We start from the raw sequence: 22,747 nt of genomic DNA on the forward strand, positions 1-22,747 counted from the left end.
CGAACATCACCCCACCCATAACCACGCCTCTTTTGACATTTAGCAATGATAAATGTCTATGTAGACACAATTCAAATGTCTTTTTTTGTAGGCACCTTATGGCACCTACTTTTTTTTTCTTAATTAGTTTGTAATTGTTTTTTTACAGTACAGTCAATTACTGCACTGTTAATGGCCAATTAAAATACTAAACTTAGGCGCCATTTGGGTGCCTACCAGCATCTTCCAAACGGCACAATTTTGAGAATCCAGGCATTAGATTATTTATTAGATTCTTGTGTGGAACACTATCAAAGGCTTTGCTAAAATCTAAATAAACCATATAATAATAATAATAATTTATTTTCTTGTATACCGCCCTACCAGTAGTTCTAAGTGGTTCACAACAGTGAAAAATTGAATCATTTCAATTAAAAAATACAATCTTATGCACACTGAGTCTAATGCAACAATACATCATAGTTAAAATACAGTTTAAAACACACAACTATTAATACTTTAGTTAAATACAACAGTGATTAAAAAAGAAAGTTAAAAAACTAACCTGATAAAAAAACACCATTATAAACAAAAACTTAGTAAAAATTAACAGTTTTGTTTATCAAATAAATGAGTTTTTAATAATTTCCTAAATATAGGGTAAGAATACGCTTGGGCAATCAATGGGCTTATCCAGGAATTCATCTTCCCCACCTGATATTCCAAGGTTCTGTCTAAAAAAACTCCTATAACGACAGGCCCTTGGGTTAGGGAAGATAAACATACCTGAGTTTCTGGCCAATTCTTTGATCACCCAGTCAAAAAAATTGATCAAATTTGTCTGGCAAGACCTGCCTCTAGTGAATCTATGATGCCTCGGGTCCAGTAATCCACTGGATTCTAGAAACTTCACAATTCCCGTTTTAAAAGTGTTTCCATTAATTTACTTACCACAGAAGTCAGTCTTACCGGCCTACAGTTCCCTACTCGTTCCTTATTCCACTTTTATTAAAAAAAAAAATAACCCGAATACACTCCTTGACTTATTTTCTCAACCTACACTGCTTGTTCTCTTTAATTTAACATACTTCTAACTGCATATTTAGCCAACTGCATTGCGTGCCTCTTCTAACTGCATATTTAGCCAACTGTTTCTTTTTACTGCATATTTAGCCAATTACATTACTTGTTTCTTTTAACTGCATATTTAGCCAACTGCATTGTTTGTCTCTTTTAACTGCATATTTTGCCAAGACCCATTCCAAATTGTCCCACGCTAAGTTCCAACCCGTCCATTATCACACTTGAATCTGTGAGACACAAATTCCTTATCAGCCTTTGCTCCTCTCCCATTCGCTACCAGCCCTCCAAACTTCTCTCTTCCCCCCCTCCCTCCTGGCAAACTCTCTGACCTGCCCCTTCTCACTGTCCCACCTGACTCCAACCATGAAGCCTTCACTCTGGCCTCTTATCCTCCTTCTCTGCTCCCTCCCAAACGCTTCCCACTCCCAAAAACCTCTTCCCCCAAACTCCCCCGATGCTACATTCCCCAACAACATCTGTCCTGGCCTCAGAATCCCCACGCTAGTACCTAACAGACCCCATCTTTTCAAAAAGCACCGAGGCGCTAACCTCACCACCCTAAAGCCTATTCCCCTAGCAAACCCGCCCAACCATACCTCAGACTCTCTCACCCCAGTCCCTACTCTCTATTGTAATGCCAGATCCGTCAGAAATAAGACCCAAATAGTAAAAGACTTACTCCAGGATTTTGATCCAGGTTTTTTGTGCATCACTGAATCATGCATCGAAAAAGATGACTTACTCACCCAAAATGAACTCTGTCCTCCAGGCTACCATGGTCTTTTCTCCCCTAGAATAAACCGAAAAGGAGGAGGTCTAGCCCTTCTCTACAAATCATTCTTTAATGTTGAGCTCCTCGAAAAGGGTAGTCATCCTTCCTTGGAATTCATGCTAACCTCAATAAACGACGAACTTCGCCCCCACCCTTTAGGCATCCTACTACTTTACCGCCCACCCACCCCCTGGAACAAATCCTCCGACATAGTTCTTGAGACCATAACAAAGGCCTATCTAAAATTCCAAAGACTATTGATCATTGGTGACATAAACCTTCACCTAGAAGACAACACCAACAATGACACAACTGAGTTCAAAGACTTCCTCACTTCCTTAGGCTTCACTGCTCCCCCGCCCACCCCTACCCACGAAAAAGGGCACTCCATTGACATCATTAGTTTTTCTTGACCTGACTGAGCACAAAACTTCCGCAGACACGACCCGTTGGGAACTTGTTCCCTGGTCTGATCACCTCCTTGGCTCTTTTTGCCTCCCAGTCTTCATGTCAGCCCTTGATACCACAACCCATGCTACAAACTTCATCTCCTACCACAAAAAGATCTCAAGTGAATTATTCTGGTCCCAGTTTCTCAACAAACTCCCTCCTCTTCCCAATCACAAGGACCCAGACTCAATCTGGCACAACTGGGTGACTCTTTCCGAATCCACGTACTGTGCCCTTGCCCCTCTAACCACTAAAACCATCTCCTATTCTCACAAGGCTCCCTAATATCTCCCATACCACAGAGAATTAAAACAGAAGTGTCGGGCCCTAGAACGGAAATGGAAAAAATCAAAATCCCCCCTAGACAAGCAATCCTGGCGAAAAAACATAAAATTCTACAACTCCGTGCTAAAAAAAGCTAGGAAGATATACTATGGAGATAAAATCTCCAAGTCAAAAAACCAAAACAGTACACTGTTCCACATCTGGCGGAACCTAACTTCTAAAAACAACTCCGCCCCCTCCCCCCCTCCCATCTCCAAATGACCTAGCCAAATTCTTCAATGAGAAGATCACTACCATAAAGAGTTCATTCCCCTCAGCTATCTCCTACAACTCTCTTTCCCCGAAAGACTCTGACCCTATCCCTGCCGACAGATCTTGGACTACATTCGAACTTGTATCTGAGACCCAGATCTCCAAACTCTGCCTGAAACTTAAGTCCTGCAAGTGTATCCTAGATCCTTTCCCATCCTACCTTTACGAAAACATCCCTGCGCAGGCCATCTCTTCCCTTACAAACCTTATAAATAAAGTTTTACTATCTGGCCTGTTCTCCTCCGAAATGGGACACATTGCCTTATCCCCTCTTCTGAAAAAAGCCGATCTCGACCCTTCCTCACCATCGAACTACCGCCCCATAGCAAACATCCCTCTTTTAACAAAACTTCTAGAGACCATAGTCGCTACTCAGCTCTCCTCCTACCTAGAGAGATTCTCCATTCTCCAACATTACCAATACGGATTTAGGCCCAATTTCAGCACCGAGTCCCTCCTAGTTTCCCTAATCTCAAAGGTGCAACAACTACACGCCCGGAAAAAATTTGCTGTTCTCCTACAGTTTGATCTGTCCGCGGCCTTCTACGTCGTACACCATGACATACTAATCTACCAACTTTCAGAGATAGGAATAGACTCCTCTGTTCTAAACTGGTTCTCAAACTTCCTCCGCGCTCGTTCCTATATTGTCAACACAAACGGCTCTAAATCTGCTTCATGGACACCATCCTGTGGTGTCCGTCAGGGCTCCCCCCTATCCCCTATTCTCTTCAACGTGTATATGACCTCCCTGAAGCTCCTCAAACTATCCCCCCTTGAAACAATCTACACATATGCAGACGATAACCTTATCCTCCTCGAAACAGATTCAAACCTCCAAGAGAACATCTCTTCATGCATAACGAGACTTCACACCTGGTCCCTCTCTGTACAGATGAAACTAAATGAATCAAAAACAAAATTACTCTGGCTCGGCCCAAAATTAGCACACCTGCCCACCCTCTTCACTCTACCTACAGGCCCTGCTCTGCACCTTGAATTCTCTAGCAAGGTCCTCGGCATCACCATCGACTCCTCCCTTTCCCTCAACGATCACCTGAACTCCTTGGCAAAATCTTGTTACTTCAGCCTCCACATGCTGAGGAAAGTTAGATCCTATTTTCACCAAAAACATTTCACCGTCCTTGTACAATCCATCATCCTATCCAAACTCGATTATTGTAATGCCATCTACTTGTGCCTAACAAAAAAAAGTCTCCGCAGACTCCAGCTTATCCAGAATACTGCGGCCAAGCTGATTTTTGCTAAACGCAAATCCGATCACGTCTCCCCACTACTTACCAATCTTCACTGGCTCCCAGTACTTTCCAGAATTCATTTCAAATGTTCCTGCCTAGCCTTCAAGATCATTCACGGCATCCTTCCGCCACTAATCCCTCTATCCTTCCTCGCCCAGACGCCTGACACCACCAGATCAGCCCACAGACATAAACTATCCTTCCCCTCTCTACACGGCATCCTCCATGCAGGTAAACTGGGAAAATCCCTCCTCTCCAAAATCACGGGCCTCTGGAACAATCTCACTGTCCCGCTGCGGAACCTGGGTTCCCTCCAACTATTCCGAAAGCAATTGAAAACCTGGCTTTTCCCTAGCATATAACTTTCTCCCCTTCTGTCTACATCCCCTCTTTTAATATGCTTTGTAAACCCTTCTCCCCTCTCTTCTTTTTTTAAGCTCTGTAAACCGTGTCGAGCTCCACTTCTGTGGAGTTGATGCGGTATATAAACTTAAGGCTTAGTTTAGTTTAGTTTAGTTTTGTGGAGAGGGACCACATCCACTGTTCTCCAGTTCTCTGGTCATTCCTGACTCTAGAGAAGCATTGAAAAGATCAGCCAATGGAACTGCCAGACCTTCCCTAAGTTCAGTACCTTCAGTACCCTCGGACGTACACCATCTGGCCCCATCGTTGGAGCATCTTTAGTTTAACTAGCCCCTCATTAACAAATCAATTGAAAATCAGTCAGGGTCTACCATACCTCCAGACTTATTTGCGTTTGTCTTCTGTGATCCTGCTCTTGGCGCTCAGCTGTGAACATAGAACAGAAATAATAAACAATTAAACCATATTTTTTTATCAGCTTCAACATATTTCTCCCCTTCACCTTTGAGTCTCACAATGCCACTCTTGCAATTCTTCCTATCACTAATATATCTAAATCACTAATATATCTAAAAAATGTAATGTCCTCTCATTTTACCATATTGGCTATTTTTTTCTTCCACAGGCATAATTGTTTTCCTGACTACTCGACCAGCCTCTCTTAACGTTTTCAGATATTTTTGCCTGCTTCCTCTTTCTGCAATCTTTTGTAGTTTCTGAAAGCTAACCTCATTTTCCTTACCTTCTCAGCTACTACTTTTGAAAATCAAAGTATCTGCTTCAGGGTTAAACTAGATGGCTTTAGAAACCCCCATTTTCCAAGAGCTCTTCTCTTTAACAGCTGTAACACTTGGCCTCTAACAGCAGTAACTTTACATTAAGTTTTCAGTACTGTGGGAGTCGTAGCTTTAAGGTTTAATGGAAATTGATTGATCTCCATTTATTTAATAACAACAAATCAGTTTACAAGTACATCATAGCAACTGTCCTTTAGCAGCTTTAGCTCTGTACTTTCATGCCCCCAAGTATCAGCTTCCTGGCACAGTATAATTATTATTATTTAGCGTAAATGTATAATTAAGTACCATTAGCACTCAATATATGTGGGGAAATAAGCCCACATCAAGAGAGAAAAGGAAACAAATTTACAAGAAAATACAAAGGAAACCAGGAGAATATATTAAAATTTTACTTGGGGATTAAACTATTAGGTGATGTAATATATCTCTACCTGTAAATAACTTCTTTATAAAACAGCAACCTCTCTAATTGCTCTAACTCAAAAATATGTAATTAGCATTAGGAAATAATAAGACCTTTAGAGAGGAAGTTGTACAAAGATCACTTTTAACTGCACTTTGATTTACCGTGGAATTCAGCAACCAGCAGTTTCTCAGTCTCAGCAGTGTTATTCCAGTGGCCACCGAAAGCAGCCCCCCTCCCCCGCCAAAGGCCTTATTTGCTGGCTCCAGCCCACTTCCCCCAAGCTCAAACCCTGCCAACTCTCACCTTCCATCACCCAAAAGGTCTAAGCCCCCCCCCAACTCCCTGTACTCCCCACATGGCCCTAGATTTCCTAATGGGCCTACCATCATGTATCTTTGAAGTTTGTAGATTTGTAACCATTTAATATATTGGTACAAGCGGTAGGCATATCAAGAAAATAAATCCAATCCAATCTTAGGGCTCCTTTTACTAAGGTGCGCTAGTGTTTTTAGCACATGCAGAATATTAGTGCGCGCAAAGCCCCGCAATACGCAGAAAAACTAACGCCAGCTCAATGCTGGCGTTAGTGTCTAGTGTGCACGGCAATTCTGCTTGCACTAAAACCGCTATCATAGCTTAGTAAAAGGAGCCCTTAATGTATTGGATCTTCAGCCAAAAGTGATGCTCAGTCATTCCTGCCTAGTTAGGCGCTGTCAGCAAAATTGCAACCCTAGTGGTCATCTCAGTAGGCTTTCGTGTGTCCTATTTTTTTACGTCACAAATATGGTAACTCTACCGTTACTGAACATCAGCCTCAACCTATACAACAATGGTTTGCAGAAAGCTTTTCACCCTGCTTTAATTTTGTGAACTTACAGGTGTCCACACTTCTTTTGTGTGTGGGGGTAGGGAGGGGAAATATCTATCCAGTTCATGGCTATGGTGGAAAAGGTAGTGGAGATGAGTTATTAATCTCAGCTTGTAGGGCTGATAGTGCTTTGGGGGTATAGGATCAGTGGATAACCATGAGGCTGGAAAGACTATTCATCCCTGAACTCCTCTGAGATAGTGGAGGGATCTAGAGAAGGGGTTGGGGGAAAAATATATTGATAGTAATCGGGATCCTACACTGGAGAGGATGATTAGCTGGGTCTATGGATGGCTCATTGCCTTGTGTAGCAGCATGAGTAATGGCAGACCTGGAGCCTTGAATAACACAGTCACAGAGAGGTTTAAAAGTGGAATAAACTCATTTATTTTGAGAACAGAAAAGTAAGTGACCTGTTTCTCTCACAGGTCAGGAAGAAATAAACATAGCAAATGGTATTTCTTGTGCTCAAAACATTCTCTTTTGTGGCCAGCTACTGCAAGGCTTTAGTATGAACTTCTCTGTCTTTCAAAAGCAGCCAAACAACTGGTTTCAATCTTATTTCTCAAACTGCACCTCCAAAGTGGTATTTAATAATTCAACATCCAACACTTACATAAACAACTATGGATGGAATCCCCCAAGGGTCCATGTTCAACATCTTTTTAGCTCTGCTACTGACGCTATGTCAGTCCATTGGTTTTTCTGCATTCGCCTACAATGATGTCATCCAGCTTCTCCACCCCATAGATCCAACAAACATTTCCGATACTGATGATATCAACTAAAAATTAGGTAGCATAAGCCAATGGTTAAACGAACACATGTTGTTGTTGAGTGTCCCCAAAATTAAAACTTTACTCTTTCAATGGAAAGAGGGTATGTCACTGTTCTCTCCTATTTGTACTGATAATACCCCACTCAAAATGGTTACATCAGTAAAAATATTAGGAGTAGTAATTGACCACAAACTGAGTTACCATGACCAAATCAGCTCTGTAGTTAAAAATAGCTTTTCCAGACTGCGAATGATCTATTCCAGGGATCTCAAAGTCCCTTCTTGAGGGCCGCAATCCAGTTAGGTTTTCAGGATTTCCCCAATGAATATGCATTTAAAGCAGTGCATACACATAGATCTCATGCACATTCATTGGGGAAATCCTGAAAACCCGACTGGATTGCGGCCCTCAAGGAGGGACTTTGAGACCCCTGATCTATTCTCTAGCAAGCTGCTTAGACCACACCTCCTTAAATATACTGGATCACTCTCTTATAATTTCAAAATTGGACTCCGATGACTCCAAATAATCCAAAATACTGTCATTAAGATTATTTCCAAATCCAGAAAATTTGACCATGTCACCCCCCCCCTTCTGAAAAAAGTTCACTGGCTCCCAATCACATATAGAATAACTTATTAAATAGCATTGTTAACGTTCAAAGTTCAAATTACAAACGTTCCTAGTTTCATTGACAAAATTCTTATACACCACACAACAGCTTGTTCACTTAGATCCGCTGCTCAAAATCTATTATTGGTCCCCTCATTAAAACTTATTAACACACATCGTAACACCATATTTTCGGTAACTGCCCCACTTATATGGAATTCACTGCCAGCTTACTTGAGGAAAAGTCTTGATAAGTTTAAAGGATCCCTTAAAAATTTTCTTTTCAAATATGCATTTGAGTTTTAATTTTGACTTACCTTCAAATTTTTAGTAATGCCCTGTTTTTGGCTTTGACCATTACATTTTTTTTTCTTCCCCCTCCTCACATTCTATCCTTTTTTCATTTTACTTTCCTAAAAATATTTCCTCACATTCTACCCTTTTTTCATTTTACTTTCCTAAAAATATTGTACTTTTCCCTTTTTTCCCTAATGTTCCAGTATGTCTATTAGTGTCTTTGTTCCTTTCCATGTTTTAGATGATTACTTGTATTCCCCCCATTTTAATTGTACATCACTTAGAATTTTATGTAAAGTGATTAATCAAATTTTAATAAACTTGAAACTTCTTCTGCTCTAGAATCCCAGAGTCAAAATTTGAAGGAATAGAATAAGCGATGACATAGAATTTTTAAGATAATATATATTGGGTAAAGAGTTACCAAAGGGAAGTGGAGGTCTTTAGGAGATAAGAATAGGGTGAAATTATGGGTTTTAGATAACGTTTGGTAGATAAAAGAGTATTAGAGAGATCTAAGGGTAAATAGAGTATTGGATATTGGGTTGGGATTGGTTGTGCTGGATAGCTTTTATGTGTTTTTTGAAGAGTATGGTTTTAAAGTCTCTCCTGAAGGCTTTGTAGTCTGTAGTTGAAGATAACAGAGTGGTGATTTGTCTATCCAGTTTAGCTGCTTTGGAGGCTATTAGGTTATTATAAAGTTTTTTTCATTTGACATCTTTGGATAATGGGTGAGTGAATAGTGAGTGGGATCTTCTGTGTCTGGTTGAGGAGGATTGATTTAATTGGTTATTCCAATAGGTTGGGCTTTCTCCGTTGAGAGCCTTGTAAAGTAAGCTGTAGAATTTGAAGTGCACTCTCGCTTCTATTGGAAGCCAGTGCGCGTCATGGTATGCCTCTCTGATATGGTCATATTTTTTTTGGAAATAGACAAGTCTCAGGGCTGTATTCTGTATTGTCTGCAATTGCTTCATCATAGTCGCAGGACAAGGTAGGTATAGTATGTTGCAGTAGTCTATCATCCCAAGGATAAGAGATTGTACCAATAGTAGAAATTGCTTCTTTTCGAAGAATGTTCAGATTTTTCTTAGATTTCTCATGGTCATGAACGATGCCTTTATTATTTTGTTAATTTGGGGTTGCATAGTGCAGCCTCTGTCAATTGTGACTCCTAGCAATTTTAGTGTAGGTTGTATTGGGTATGACAGGGGTGTCCAATGTCGGTCCTCGAGGGCCGCAATCCAGTCGGGTTTTCAGGATTTCCCCAATGAATATGTATGAGATCTATTAGCATACAATGAAAGCAGTGCATGCAAATAGATCTCATGCATATTCATTGGGGAAATCCTAAAAACCCGACTGGATTGCGGCCCTCGAGGACCGACATTGGACACCCCTGGGGTATGAGATCAAGTTTATTACAAGATTAGTTAATGTTGGAGTTTTGTTGTTTTCTAGTAGGATGAAATTTGTTTTGTCAGGGTTAAGTTTTAATTTGTGCTCTGTCATCCAAATTGCAACTGAATCGAGAGTTTTGTGTATTGTGCTTGTCATGACGGGTTCTGGTTGGTCGAAGAGTAAGAGAATAGTGATGTCATCTGCGTAGCTGTATGAAATTATGCCATGATTATCTAGGTAGTAGCTGAGGAGGCTATGTATATACTGAATAGTGTAGGTGATAGGGGTGATCCTTGGGGAACTCTGCAGGGGTTGGACCATGGTTCTGATTTTTCTTGCATTATTTTGACTCTGTAAGTTCTTGATTGTAGGAATCCTTTGAACCATGCAAGTACTTTGCCTGAGATTCCTATTGAATCGAGAGTTTGTAGAAGCATGTCGTGATCTACCAAGTTGAAGTCTGCAGAAAGGTCTAGTTGTATCAACAGGATTTTCTTGCCTGTACAGAGGTATTGTCTTGCAGTGTCGTTAGTGTTCCTAGTAGTGTCTCCGTGCTGTATTTGGCTCTGAATCTCGATTGTGTGGGGTGGAATATGTTGTAATTCTCTAGGTAAGAGGCTAAAGTTTTTGCTACGAGCCCTTCCATCATTTTGATGTACAATGGTATTGAGGCAATGGGTCTGTAATTGGATGGTTGGTCTTTTGCTCCTTTAGGGTCCTTTAATATCGGAGTTATTATGATTTCACTGAGTTCTTGTGGGAAATAACCCTCTCGTATTGATGAGTATATCCATTGTAGAAGTAGGGAGCGGAATAATATGCTTGAGTTTTTCAGTAGGTATGGGGGGCAATGGTTGAGGTCACAGGCTGCATGGCTGTATTTATTATAAATATTGTTGAACTCTGCCCATTCTATAGGTGAGAAATGGGACCAGGTTCTACCAGCTGCGACTGAGTCTTTTTCTGTTTGTGGAAATGCTGTTTCTATGTGTGAGGGTGTTCTGTTGAAAGAGGCTCTAATATTTGCGATTTTGTTTTTGAAGTAGGTAGCTAAGAGGGTGGCTGTAGGTGGGGGCGAATTGTTGTTCTCTATGTATGGTGTTGTGTTTGTGAGGACTTTTAGTAGCTGGAACAGCTTTTTTGAGTCTTGGGGTCCATCTCCAATTTGTTTCAAGTAGTATGCCCTTCTTTTTTCTTTCAGTTTTTGTTTGTACTTTCGGTTTGTTGCTATCCATGCTGTTTTTGTGGATTCTTGGTCACTTTTTCTCCATTTTCTTTCCAGTTGTCTACATTGTCTTTTGAGTTGGAGTAGTTCATTGTCGAACTATTTGTTTGATTTTCTGTGGATTCTGGTTTTAGGTTTTTCTGGGGCTAGTTCATCTAGTGTGGCCCTACTTAGCAGATTCCATTTTGAGATGAAGTCTTTAGATGTGTAGTGTTGGATTATGGTGTCTGTTTTTGTCCAGAATACTGAGGGATCCATATGTTTGTGTGAGAGGAAGGTAGTCTGTTGAGTAGTCGGAGTGTATTTGTTACAAGACCAATTGATTTCAAAGGAGTAGGTGTAGTGATCAGACCAAAGGGAACGGTTCCATTTTCCGTTTAAGGTTTGAATTTCTGGGTGTGAGGTCTGTTGGGACATGTATTTATTTATTTATTTATTTATTTAGATTTATATCCCGTTCTCCCAGTAGCTCAGAACAGTCTACAAGTAAACATACACAGTAGAAGTAATTAGGCAAATAAGATGTACAATAGGTTTAGGTGCTTGGACATACAAAATTGTGCAGTATTTATCAGGGTACAACAATTTTTCAGAGTACAGACAATTTATCAGAGTACAGACTAAGAGAGGACTATACTGAAATTTAGGAGAAGTTAAATAGGGGAGAGAAGAGAGAGGTGGGGTTTAAGGGGGGGTGTAGACTGAGGGAGATCTTTAGTTGAAGAGGAGGGTCTTTACCATTTTACGGAATGTCAATAAAGAGTTCTGTTGCCTGAGTTGGGGGGGGAGTTTATTCCAGAGATGTGGGATGAAGTGGCTGTAGGATCATTTGCGGGCAGTTTCTGAGAGGAGGGACCTTCCAGGGGGAATGCATAGGCGTATTTCCGATTTTGAGCGGAGGGAGCGAGTGGGGGTGTAGATGGGAAGCTTAGATTTTATGTAGGAGGGGGTGGTGGCATAAATTCTCTTGTGGGCTACTGCTAGGGCCTTGAAAGCACAGCGCTGGCTAATTGGGAGCCAGTGTTCAGCGCGGAGTGCTGGGGAGACAGGATCATGGTAGTTGAGGTTGTGTAGGAGGCGGATAGCTGCATTTTGGACACGTTGGAGGCGTTTGAGATTATTTTTGGTTAGTCCATTAAATAGGGAGTTACAGTAATCCATTCTGGAGAGGACATATGTGTAGAGGAGTTGGGCGAGGTCAGGTGTGGAGATGTAGGGTTTGATCCTTTTCAGTTGGCGGAGGTAGTAGAAGGAGGTGGAGATTACTTGGGATATGTGGGCAGATAGGGATAAGCTACGATGTCCAGCTGGTGTCCTTTTTCATGTGTAGTTTGAGGATCTAAGATTTTATATGTTAGGGCTTCTAGATATGCTAGTACGGTTTCAGCATTTTTGCAGGAATGGTTTTCAAGATGAAGGTTGAGGTCTCCTAGAAGGAGGTTGTAGGTAGTTGCTAGGGAGTTTCGATAGATAAATTCTTCCAATATTGGCTTGGCTGTGCTCCAGTTACTTGGGGTTATGTAGCATAGTATGCATGTGAGTGTTCCTTTAAGTGATGTGCTTGAGAGTTGACAGGCAAGTAAATCCATGTATTGGTTTGTTATTTTGTCTAGTAGGTGTATGTTTAATGTGTCTCTGGCTATGATGGCAATTCCTCCACCTCTCTTATTTTCTCTGCATACCATTGTCATTTTGTGGCTTTTTGGACAGACTTCAGTTATTCTGGGGTCTGTATCAGAGGTGAGCCAGGACTCTGTGAGGAAAAGGCAATCAAGGTTATCTTCTTCTATCCAGTTTTTTATGCGTTCTGTTTTAGGGCCAATGGCTCTGATGTTCATATAGGCACATTTGAGAGGGATATATTCTATTGGTGAGTTGCTCATTGTTTTCAGGTATATGAGTGATATTTGGGGGGTAGTATTGTGGTATTGTATGGATTTGTTGGTTTTCTAGTTGTTAATTTAGGGGAGGGTTGATATGTGAAGGGCTGATAGTATGTGTTTCTGTTTAATATGAGATGCCAGTTTGGCTGGGTAATTCCTCTGGAGTATGCTATGATGGGTATTGGATATATATTATGTGCAGTTGTTTTCCAGTCTGTTAATATTGTTCAAAGGTTCAAATTATTGTGGCAGTGAGACCTCTCCAAACAAAGTTCATAAATCTGCTTCTTTCCAAAAGACAGCCTTCAAACAGTTCAAGCAAAACAAAAAGGTTCAGGGCTTCAGCATTCCCAAACATATTCCTCTCAAGATTTTTCTTCTCAGCTAGACAACAATTAAGTGCAGCTGACCTTCAGGAGGGTCTGAATTCACCTTAAGTTAGCAGTTCACAAAATGATCACCACATTCCCACACCTATGATGTCTGGTGAATTCTCTAATGCCTCCTCAGTGTTTTACATGGAAGAGGAAAATGCAACAAAAGAAATCCCTCTTGTGTGTTTAACCAGATCTCTACTTATTCTGGCTCAGTCCTTCACTCTTCCAGATTCCCCAAACTTGCAGGCCCTACTGGAACTGCCACTGCATACAAGATATAAAAAGAAATCTTCAAAAAGGCAAAAAACAAAGCTTCCACAAAACAAACTTTAGTGCTTCTTTGCCATGCCCAGCTAGTTAGTTTCACTAGCTCACATAATTTTCAGTCTTTGTATCAAAAAAACACATAGCTCCCAAAAACGCAGTATTGCCTTAGCACAGCAGTAAAATAAAAATTCTAACCCCCCCCCCCAAAAAAAAAAAAACAACAACAACTCACATCCATTGTCTCACAGCCCTGCTGCTCAGAAGTACTCATAACATCCATTGGTTCAATATCATTCTCCTGTTCTGGCAGCACAGAGTCCTCAGGTTCCAGCATGACCATATCCTCTGGCTGGGCTGAATCAGGAGTTTCTCCAATTGAATCTATTCCCTCTGCCTGCTCTCCCAGTGTCTGACTGTAGCTCCCATTCTTCAAGCTGCCTGTGTGTGTAGGTGCCCTGCCCGGATGGGGGAGGGCTGCAGCTCTGGTCTGCTGAGCTCTTCCCCTGCTTAGCCAGCAATTTCATAAGTGTGGAATTTAAAGGGGACAAATCCTGTTTCCTAGGTGAGTTTCTGAAGACATTTCTGCAGTTTATCAGACAAACTACTGCTCTCTGTCTCAGTACAGGGGTTAAATTCAGATGACTGAGTTTCAGGCCTACACTAGTCAGTTCTTGTTAAATTAACATCTGTGTGTTTAAAAGATCTACCTGGCACAAGGCTGGTATTAGTGCCGGACATGTGACAATCTCCAAAACCTTTGAGCCCCTCATTTCAGACTGCCAACACTATGGATGTAGGCTCATCCTAAGCTTCTTAGCTTAGTCACTAGGTGGGCATGGCTCTGTATCTAGATCCTTTTCCATTCCACGCTTGCCCAGTCCCCAAGTTCTCATCCAATCCATGAAAGGTCCTGGGGTAGGTGGGTGCTGTCTTTTCTGGCTGGTGGGCTTGACCCTGTGGCAGGCTCTGAGTGGTTATCCCTTAGCTCTGAGGGCTCCGGTTCTCCCAATAGCACTCCATGTCTACTGCTAGTCTCCAAGAAGCCTTCTTCCTTGTTGCACTGCTTGTGCTGATTGCACCCTAGTGGCCTGGTGCCTACGTTAGGCTGCTAATGCCGATCTGCACTCTGGTAGCCTTCTCTTTCTTCGAGAAGAGCCTCTGGGGTAGCTCTCTGATGGGGTCCCAGTTACTAGCCCTCAATAGGGCTTGGTGACCACCAGTAACGGAGCTCCCTTTAGAGAGCTGCCTATGCTCTTCTTGGCCCTCAGGCACCATCAGTGCCTCCACAGACCTTTTTCTTCTGCCCTGAGCTCTCTGCTCCCAAGGGCTGCTAATCTGTTTCTTCAAGAGTGCCTCAAGTGGTACACCTCTGCTGGTACACAGCATACCAGCTTTAAAAAAAAATAAAGCTTTGTGTTAGCCAGTGAGTTTCCCATCTAGGGAGCTACCTCCTAAATTAGCATAATACACAGCTATGACTCTATGCAGTACAAACTCATAGATTCTAGACTCCCTTTCAGCATGCTGGCTCTGTTATCTCGAACCATATAAGTGGGGTTAAGAACTATACACATCAATCAGGGATAGGTCAAATTAGTATAATATTTATTGAAATATTAATATAACAGTCTTTATCATATATTCACTGTGTGTCGTAGACCCGACACAGTCCATGTTTCATCTTAGAAGCCTGTCGACATCTGAGGAGTTAATTTTATTTAGAAAAACTCAGCATAACAATGAACCAATGCCATTGTAAATAAAAACAACAATACAATTGTAAAATTACATGCAAAGTGTTAAGATAAAAGGACCCAACATTATGCAACCAAATCTATAATGAAATAAGTACTATAGAGGCAATATGTGAAGTGTGAACAGAACAAAAAAAAACAAGAAAAAAGATGAAAGGTGTCATATTGTATGTATTGAAAACATTAAATTATAATATAATATCAGGTGAATGGTGAATAAAATTTAAGTGTAATGTCAGGTGAATGTCTGAAAAAAAGAATGCAGTAATATCATACCCAGTAGGTGGCGCTCTCGTGACATAAAAAATAACTAGACAAACAGTATGTGATAAGTTCAAGTAGAAATATAATACAGCTTGAAAAAAAGGAAAGAAGAAAATAAATTCTAAAACAAGGAAAAAACTATTATAAGGGAATAAAATTATCAAAAAGGAAAGAAAGCGTCAATAACATGTGTGTGTGAGGCACAACTTGAAAAAGAACCAAACTGAGAATTACCAATGAAAGTACATAACTTAAAAAAACTTTTGATGATATGCCACAAGAGAAAAAAAAAGAGTGAATCGGGTACAATTCAGAAACAAAAAAGTATGTCCTAAAATAAAAATGTGTTGAAATAAATATGGACCCATCAAGGTCCGAATGTTCAGGGGGTGCATACAACCATTCAAAAAAAGTACAAAAAGCGTATAATATTTCCTGGTCTGAGCAAATCATGCCCCCTCCCCCGCTTATCTAGGAGCTGTAAAATGTGCTGAGGGCCCTGGGCTTTAGCCACAAGCCGAGCCAATAAAGAGCCCAGCTTGTTAGCGAAGTGAAACATTTGAAATTTATAGTTTTGTGCAGATTTTTGGGCTCTTGTAGTAAATGATTTATAGTTGAGAAGCCAGCTAAGCTGCCTTATGGGTTATGAAGGGATGCAGCTCTGAACCTGTTCTCAGGCCCTGTGTAAAGATCAGGTACGTTAGATAGATTGTGAGCCCACCGGGACAGAGAGGGAAAATGCTTGAGTACCTGATTGTAAAAACCGCTTAGATAACCTTGATAGGCAGTATATAAAATCCTAATAAACTTGAAATTTGATCTGAGGCCCTGTGGAAGTATGAATCCTTTCTCATTTCCTCTCCCCTCCTGCCACGTACACATTCTACAGCAAGGAAAAGATGCTAGCACCTTGTGACAGAATGCTGAGGCATTCCCCCCTCCTTTCTTGTCACATGACCCCTGTCACATATTAACCCTTATCTTATCTAAGCTGTCCTTATTTGGAAAGGACATCAGCTGACAGGCATTGCATTGCATACGTGCAAAGACTCAGGTTCTGTCCAAGTGTTAATCAGGACCTTGCCTAAGTGCTGAGTTGGAGGGTGATCACGAAGTAAAGCACGAGGCAAAGGACAGGTGATCACGATGTAAAAGTATATACCTGTGTTTCCACCAATGTAAAAGCATGTACCTTTGTATCCACCAATCATTAGACGTGTAAAGAGGGAATTACTATAATGTCATGTGCATAGAAGCATAATAAAAGGGACTCGGAGCTAGCCATTGGGAGCACCTCCATCCCGACTCTAAGACTGCGTGTGTGTATTTGCTGTGTTTGCATCCCTACAGGGTTACCAACAGGGATGCTCCATAATGCTGTCTGTCCAAATGGAACTGCTTCTCCCATCTTTTCATCTCTGTTTCTACAGCATGCTTCTTGTGAGCACTATAAGATATAATCTCTCTGCGGAGAACAGCTTTCGTGGCCTCCCAAAACAGGGAAGGCTAGGAGGCATGTACTTCTTTATCAACCCTATAAAGTTTCCAGCGCTCCCGAATGAACACATGAAATTTGGTATCAAAATAAAGGTGTTTAGTAGACCATTACCTAGACCCTGACACATCACCCATATCCCTCAACTCTAGCCAAATGAATGCATGATCCAATACACAGCAAGGCCCTATTCCTGCCAAGTGCAATCTAGAGCAGGGGTGTCAAACTCAAATCACATAAAGGGCCAAAATCTAAAACACAGGCTAAGTCGCGAGCTGAATTTTTTATTCAGATACTTACCCCCTCCTTTACTAACGCACAGCGTGGGCCCCAGTGCCGGTAGCAGCGGCAACTGCTCCAACGCTCACAGGACTTCTATGAGCATCAGATCAATCACCACCAGCAGCGCCAAAACCCACACTACGCACCAGCAAAGGAGGGGGTTAGTCTTAGTAGAACTATAGGGATAAAACCTCTCCAACCCCATGCCTGCTATGTGTTACATACAAAATAAATAAAAAAGGCTTTTCTTCTCTCTTTGAGGTCCTAGTTCAAGCTTGCTGTCTAACACCAGCTCTGACAGGATACACATTTCAAATCTGACATATTGTAATCACAAAATAGAAAATAAAATTATTTTTTCTATCTTTTGCTGTCTGGTCATTTTGCTTTTGGTCCCAGTTTGGTCCAGTTTCTTCTTCTAATTTTGTCTATCTTCTAATTCTCTTTCCAGTGTCTGCTGTCCAATTTTTTTTTCCTCTTCTCTTGCTCCAGTCCTTGTCTCCAACATATTGATTTTTTCCTTTCAACTTTTCTCCTTTTTTCTTTTCTTCCTCTGTCCACTCAAATCTCGCCCTCTTTCTCATCCTTCTTTTTAAATTTTCAGCTACCTATCAATTTTTCATCTTCTGTTATTCTATAGCTCTCCCATTTCCCATCTCACTTCTTTCCCAGCCTTCTATTTCCTTCTATCTCTCCTCTTGGTCTAACATTTTGCTCCCTCTTTTTTCTATTGTTCTTCTTCCCTCCCCACTTGATGCTGAACAATGGGATGGAAGGAAAAAAGAGATGCTGCATCTCTCTTTCTCCCTTCCATCCCAGGCCTAACATTTCTCCCTCCCTTTCATCTCCAGATCCAACTTCTCTCCCTTTCTCTTCTCAGCTGCCCTCCCCCATCCCATCTCTCCCCATCTGCCTCCCTGCCTCCCTCCAGGTCCACTATTTCTCCCTTTCTCTTTCCAATGGTTCTCCCTTCAAGAATCTTTTTCCCTCTTCCTCCACACCACCCCAGGTCCAATCTCTCTCCCTTCATCTTTCTCTCCTCACAGCCTAGCATGTCTTTCCCTCCAGCACCAGTCCCTCTCTCTTCACAGCCCAGCATGTCTTTCCCTCCAGGGCCGGTCTGATGTTGCCGTCAAGCCAAAAAATCTGCCAGCCTTGGCAATTCAGCAATGTTGTACATGACTCCCCCTCCTGCTTTTCACCTGCCGCAGTTTGTCTCTAATGACGCACAACTTCCTGTTTCCACCTGGGTGGACCACAGCAGATGGAAAGCAGGAAGGGGAGCCATGGACAACACTGCCAAATCGCTGCCGAGGCCGGCAGCCTTTCCAGCGTGATGGTGACATCAGACCAGCACAAGAGGGAAAACATGCTGGGCTGTGAGAAGGGGAAGTTCGGGAGAATTGCCACGGACCACATAAAAAGGCCAGGTGGGCCAAATTTGGCCCATGGGCTTTGTGTTTGATACATGTGATCTAGAGGATAAGGAAGAAGAGAGCAATAGGTAATCCATTCTGGATTCGGTACCATGCACCCAAGAGATGTGTGTAATAAGAACATAAGTACATAAGTATTGCCTCTGCTGGGTCAGACCAGGGGTCCATCGCGCCCAGCAGCCCGCTCCCGCGGCGGCCCTCCAGGTCCTTTACCTGTAAGTTCCCACCACCTGAATTGTTTATGCCCTTATCCTGAAGTACCTTGTATAGTACCCCTCTATCTATACCCTGTAATCCCTTTCTCCTTCAAGAAGTCATCCAAGCCCTTTTTGAAACCCATTATTGTACTCTGTCCTATCACCTCTCCTGGAAGCGCATTCCAGGTGTCCACCACCCTCTGAGTGAAGAAGTACTTCCGAGCATTTGTCTTGAATCTGTCTCCTTTCAGTTTTTCTGAGTGCCCTCTTGTTTTTTATGTCCCTGCTAGCCTGAAGAATCTGTCCCTCTCTACCTTCTCTATACCTTTCATGATTTTATATGTCTCAATCATGTCCCCTCTAAGTCTCCGCTTTTCCAGGCTAAAGAGCCCCAGCATCTCCAGCCTTTCGGTATAGGCAAGGTTTTCCATGCCCTTAATCATTTTTGTTGCTCTCCTCTGGACCCTCTCGAGCATCACCATATCCTTCTTAAGGTACGGCGACCAGTATTGCACGCAGTACTCCAGATGCGGGCGCACCAACGCCCAATACAGCGGCAGGATAACTTCCTTCGTTCTGGTAGTGATACCTTTTTTGATAATGCCCAATATTCTGTTTGCCTTTTTTGAGGCCGCTGCACACTGTGCCGCTGATTTCATTGTTGTATTCACCAATACCCCCAAGTCTTTTTCAAGGTTGCCTTCCCCCAATACCTTCCCTCCCATCGTATAGCTGTACATCGGGTTCCTTTTCCCTATGTGCAAGGCTTTACATTTCTCTATATTGAAGCTCATCTGCCATCTATTTGCCCCCACACCCAGTTTGTTCAGGTCACTTTGTAGATCTTTGCATTCCTCAACAATTCCGACTCTACTGAAGAGTTTTGTGTCGTCTGCGAATTTTATAACTTCGCACTTCGTCCCTGTTTCCAGATCATTAATGAATATATTGAATAGCAACGGTCCCAGCACTGACCCCTGTGGGACACACTCGTGACCCCTTTCCAGTCAGAGTAGTGTCCCTTTACTCCTACCCTCTGTTTCCTGTCCGCCAGCCAATTTTTTACCTATCTGTGCACGTCCCCTTCTATCCCGTGGCTCCACAGCTTCCTTAGTAGGCGCTCATGGGGTACCTTGTCAAAAGCTTTTTGGAAATCCAGATATAATCTCTTTCATTGGGGTATAGAAATCTCCAAGAGTCCAACAAATCCAGGGAGTCACTTAAAAGAGGAATACTTTTCAAGTAATCAATAGGGGTGACCTCTGTTTTTGAAGACCTATCCAGAAGAGGATCAAAGACCATATTAAAGTCTCCCTCCACAATAACAGGCTGCTTACTTTACCTTACTAGGGGATCCATCGTGAAGGGAAAGAAAGAAAAAACTCACAAGATTACATTGTATATTCCAAAGCAAATAACTTTTTATTCTAGTAATAAGTATTATAGCAGCATATGACAAATCAGAAATAAATCAGTTTGGACATATACAATGGAGAGAAGAAAAACCTCATACAAACAGTGCCAGCATATTTCTGTAAGTATGGAGCAGCTTCTCTAAAGAAACTCTGCCAAAGCATGGGGGTTTTAAACAGAAAGTTTCTTTGTCTTAGACCATCCCCTGGCTATGAATATGTATCACCCTATTGGAGCAGAAATACTGTCTATCTAGCCCACCCCTAGTCCACGCCTCCATTCTTCCCTGGGGGCCCTGGACAGGCATAGCTTCTGGAACTTTCTTCTTGAAGTTTTCATTCTTCACACGGGTACATCAGTATCAGTGCCTCAGTGCATTAGCCTGGCATTACTTTATCAGTTCTTAGGTTCCCGGATGGAGTGTCCTGCTGACTTGCATTTTCTTTCAGCACTGTTAAATAGCTCAATGTCTTTACAGCACTGTTTGGTGTCCTTGAAAAACTCTTCACAGCAAGAAATTTACACACTCACATGCCACACATTAGCATCTCAGCATCTGAACTGAAACCAGTTTGTATAAGCCTGTGACTTCAGCAACTCCAGTAAAATGCAGGAATAGGTCTCACAACCTGTAAAAGTCTCCCACAGGCTCTTGTTATCTATCTCAGGCTTATGAAGTTTTTGAAGAAAGTGTGATTATAGACATTCAGAGCATATACATTGACAAGTACCAGGTCTTGTCGATTAACAGATACATGAGCAATAATGTATCTATCCTGAGCATCTGCATAAATAGAGTGTTTTTCCACTGGAAGACCTTTCCTGAACAAAATTGCTACTCCCACTTTCCCATGTAAGGGAAGAGTTTCCTATTAAGTCCACCACCATCTACAAAGTTTGGCATGTTCAGAGGCGGACAGAAGTAATGCTTTTTGTACCCTATGTCTGTTCAACTGTTGTAATATCTTACTTCTTTTTATAGGCGAATGAATGTCCCCCACATTCCATGATATAATCTTACAAGGCATGAGGTAAAGAGAGATAGAGGCAAGAAAGCTTAATTAACCCATGTAAAAGTGGGTCAGATATCCCAGCCTTTACCCAGCCCCTCTCAACTAACTAGTCCAAAGCATTCCAGTTTCCCTGTGCATAGCATTACATTACATTAGGGATTTCTATTCCGCCATTACCTTGCAGTTCAAGGCGGATTACAAAAGAATTATCCAAGATGTATTACAACAAGAACTTACAAAAAAAAAAAAAAAATTGGTCATTTTCAAAAAGAGTAAGAAATGGATAAGGTTATTTGTTTGGGGTAGTTGGCTTTAGTGAGAGGTGGAGTTTAAGACTTGCGATTTTATTTCAGAGTTATTTCAGAGTTTATTTTTTTTCAGAGTTTTCTTGAAGAGTATGGTCTTTATTTCTTTTCTAAAAGTCTTGTAGTTGAGGGATGCCGTCAGTAGATTGGCGATTTGGTTGTCTAGTTTGGCTGCTTGAGTGGCCAGGCCATCATATAGTTTTTTTCGTTTGCCTCCTTAATTGGGGGGTATGAGAATGGGGTGTGAGTTTTCCTATGTCTGGTTGCGGTGTTGTGGATGAGGTGGTTATTCAGGTAGTTTGGACTGTCTCCGTATAAAATCTTAAATAGTAGGCAGTAGAATTTAAATTGTATTCTTGCTGGGATCGGAAGCCAGTGCGATTGGAGATATGCTTCTGTAATGTGATCATGTTTCTTTAATGAGTAGATGAGTCTTAGTGCTGTATTTTTTGGTAAGTTTTTAGTTGTTTTGTTATGGTTGTAGGGCATGGGAAGTAGAGGATATTACAGTAGTCAAGTAGGCCTAGTATTAAGGACTGAACTATGAGCTGGAATTGAGTTTTCTCGAAGAATATCTTAAATTTCTCATGACTAAGAATGACTTTTGTATTGTTTTATTGATTTGTGGTTGCATGGTGCAGCATCTGTCGATAGTTATTCCTAGCAGTTTTAGGGTGGTTTGTATGGGGTAGTTGATTGCGTTGATTTCAATGTTGGTTATGGTTGGTATTTTGTTGTTTTCTAGGAGGATGAATTTCGTTTTATCTGAGTTCAATTTCAGTTTGTGATCTTTCATCCAGGTTGCTATTGATTTTAGTGTTTGATATATTGTGTTCGTCATGGAGAGTTCAGGTTGATCGAAGGGTATGAGAATGGTAATGTCATCGGCATAGCTGTAGGAGGTTATGCCTTGTTTGTCCAGGTGAGAGCTGAGGGAGGCTGTATAGAGATTGAAGAGAGTCGGGGATAGAGAGGATCCTTGGGGAACTCCTCAGGGGTTTGACCAAGGTTCAGATTTTTGTTTGTCTGATTTTACTCTATAGGTTCTTGATTTAAGAAATCCTTCAAACCATGTGTATACTTTATCTGTGATATCTATTGTATCCAGGATTTGTAGTAGAATGTTATGGTCCACCAAGTCGAATGCAGCGGTAAGGTCTAGTTGTATGAGAA

General features: G+C 41.6%; 1 long non-coding RNA gene across 1 annotated transcript in view; it reads right to left on the minus strand.

Annotated features, from left to right (window-relative positions):
• LOC117352614 overlaps positions 1–22,747 on the minus strand; it is a 31,703-nt gene that overhangs the window by 3,850 nt on the left and 5,106 nt on the right. Inside the window, exon 2 of the long non-coding RNA XR_004537733.1 lies at positions 4,880–4,929. This is a non-coding gene — a long non-coding RNA (uncharacterized LOC117352614). The remainder of the gene's footprint in view (positions 1–4,879; positions 4,930–22,747) is intronic.

Source organism: Geotrypetes seraphini, chromosome 1 (genome assembly GCF_902459505.1).
Source record: "Geotrypetes seraphini chromosome 1, aGeoSer1.1, whole genome shotgun sequence".
Classification (NCBI taxonomy): domain Eukaryota; kingdom Metazoa; phylum Chordata; class Amphibia; order Gymnophiona; family Dermophiidae; genus Geotrypetes; species Geotrypetes seraphini.